This window comes from Lycium ferocissimum, chromosome 2, assembly GCF_029784015.1.
Source record: "Lycium ferocissimum isolate CSIRO_LF1 chromosome 2, AGI_CSIRO_Lferr_CH_V1, whole genome shotgun sequence".
In the NCBI taxonomy this organism is placed as follows: Eukaryota; Viridiplantae; Streptophyta; class Magnoliopsida; order Solanales; family Solanaceae; genus Lycium; species Lycium ferocissimum.
Window position 1 is genome coordinate 48453438 of NC_081343.1, and position 2955 is coordinate 48456392.

The following is a 2955-nucleotide window of genomic DNA, read 5'->3' on the forward strand; positions in this document are numbered from 1 at the left end:
CTAATGGTAAGATAAATTTTTTAGAAATCTTGATTGTACTATTTACTTAAAAACATTACATTGATGTGTTTTAAGCAGAAATATTACTAAGGCAATAGCATTGTGAATACTTCACTCTCCAACTCCTACTTTCAGAATTGGTGCTTTTAATCATCTTAACTATATAGTTTCCTGAATGATTTATATTTGCTAAACAAAGTCTAATGCTTGTTTCTCCATTGCTCCCCAGTGTGTCCTTTGATGGTCAACCAATCACCACTAATTTGATTGAGAAAGATGTTAGTATTGGTTTCAAAATTTGCTTTTAGGGAAGAAAAGTCTTGGACAATAATTGCATTTTTCTGGTATGGAGAAGCTAGATATTGAATTCTGAGAATGAACGCAATAAATATAGTCAAATATGTAGTTATAGATAACAGGTATTGATGACCTAAAGGGCAAACAGTCCTAGCCACATGAATTCTTCAATAAAAGTGGTGTTCCAAGGAAAAGAAAAAAGTTTGGGTCCACCAAAATGAAGACTAAAACTCAGTTGAGTATCCTAAGTCAAGAACCACTTTTAATGCTCACTTTGAATTGCTCTCTTCTTTATCCTGAGCCTCTTTTTTTGATAGTCAAAAAAGGATAGGTTACTCAATGAATAAAGACATGAGAAAGTGGGGGTGGGACTTGTCATTATGAGAGGAAAGGGAAAAAAAGGGATAATAAAGCAAGGGAAAGTGAGCTGAAAGTTAGGGAGAAAGCAAAGCCAGAAACCATGGGGTATTTTTTTCTTTGAGGTGGGGAAGGGGTTGTTTCCTCCACTGATTGTTTTTTCCTTTGTTTGCTTGTTTCTTGGTCTATGTGGGTATGATTTACTAGTATCCTAAGTTGGTGAGTCATTGAATGCAACTTGAAAGATACATATGCACTGTTTATGTCACCCTTTAGTTTGCCAATCATTTTTGATGAGTTTGTTTTGTTGGTAAAAGATTACAATTTTTCAAGTAGTATTACATTTAATCCGTCATTGTTGACTATTCATCTTATTAGTTTAGTTCGTCAGTCTAAGTAGGCTTTTGGACATTGATTTTTATCTCATGAGGCATTTGGAATTCAATTTTATCTCGGACGATAAAATCGATTTCATCTCGATTTCAAATGTATGAGATCAAATGTAAATCAAAAAGAGCATAATTTGGGATTTGAAATCACGATTTCAAAAAATATAAATGTAAAATTTGACCCATATGTTTATATTTTATAAAAAAAGATTCATAAGTTGGTAGATGTATTTACCAATCATGTTTATCAACCATATGTATTAAATATTAATCTGCAAGTTGATAAAATATATTTACTAATCATGTTTACCACGTGGGATGATTATATTAAAGAGTAGTTACATTTATGTTAAATTTTTCTTTTTATTGAATTAAAATTTGATCAATTGATGTTGTATTTTTTAGAAAGGTCTTGTAGTAGCATATTAATTTTACTATAAATTATGATTTACTTATTTGGTAAGATTGTATAAGAATTGGGGAAATGTTAATGATTTTCACAACTTATAAGGTTTTTATGTTTATAAAAAAATTGAAACTTAAGAAATTCAAATTGGATGTCCAAACGGCAGATTTCATCTCGTGAAATCATATCCAAACGGCTTCTAAGTTTTTGTTTGAACAAAAATGATAGCTTGTTGGAAAATAGAAGAAATTAGAAAGAGAAACTCTGTTGTAGCATGACATATTTGACTTGCAAGACATGGTGATGGTACTCCCTGTCAATTGTCGCTATATTCAGTTGGGTTGACGCAATTCATCTTCACGATTCTGAACCTTACAAGTTGTTGGCTCCATCTTTAATACGGCGTGGATATTTACCATTTCTAGTTTCTTGTATTTGATCAACTTTGAAATTGTGTGCAAATAGATTCCATGCGATGGCTTTTTACCTTAGGTTAAGATGTAATTTATGCGTGTCAAATTGGGAACAAAAGGAAGGTAACGTTGAAAATTCTATCATACTTAATTAGGTGATTCTTTCTATTTATCTTAAGTTTTAGCGGATAATATTATTTGATACCTGCGCTAGTTGAAAGTAATAAGTACTCGTTTGAATTAGTCTAGATATCCGTAAGTTGTTCTGGACACTATTGGTATAAGAAAATAAAATCCATTGTGTTAGTGGTTAGGTAATGATCTTGTGCGTATGGTTCGTCCCCTTTGCATGGATGTAAGTGGTGGCTTATTTTCTTGTGATCTAATGGTGTAGGATGGTGCCTGATATGGGGTGCCCAGTGCGATTAAAAAAAAAGAAGGAAAATGGAGAGAAGAAATAATTTCTATTAACCCGCTTACTTTGTCCTCGTTCATCTCCTTCTTTTCTCTGTTATTCTTTAGTTTTAACTTTTTTTCGCAGAAATAATTGCCGAGCTATAAATTATTTTCGTATAGACTCACTAAATAATGGAGTATTTGCTTTCCATCTAGCCTTTACAAAATTAAAAATTAATATTTACATCACTAAATAATGGAGTACGTTGCTAGTGGCAACCAATATGGATTTCTGCTGCATATCGCTAGAGTCGAAGCAAATGTCCTCTATGAACACTAAAACTTACAGTCTAATGATGTTAGTACAATCTTTGATGTAGTAGTACGTACGTATGAGTTTAATTTATTTTTTATATCTCAATTTGAAACATTTTTTTAAAGAAATGTTTGGTATGATCAAAGTAATGGATGAGATTAATAGTGCAAGTTCAAATAATTTGTAGTGCGGTTAAAAATAAGTAGGTGTCACTATGCCCATATAGCAGTTAATTGTCAAAGTCTCAAATATGAACAAAAGTTTCCTGACTTTTAATGTCAATATGGGGGTGTGTAAATATGATTATTGAGACTAATAAATATTTCTGGAATTCAATAAGTTAAAGTAATTTTAAAAACGAAACATGTTTTCATAAAGATT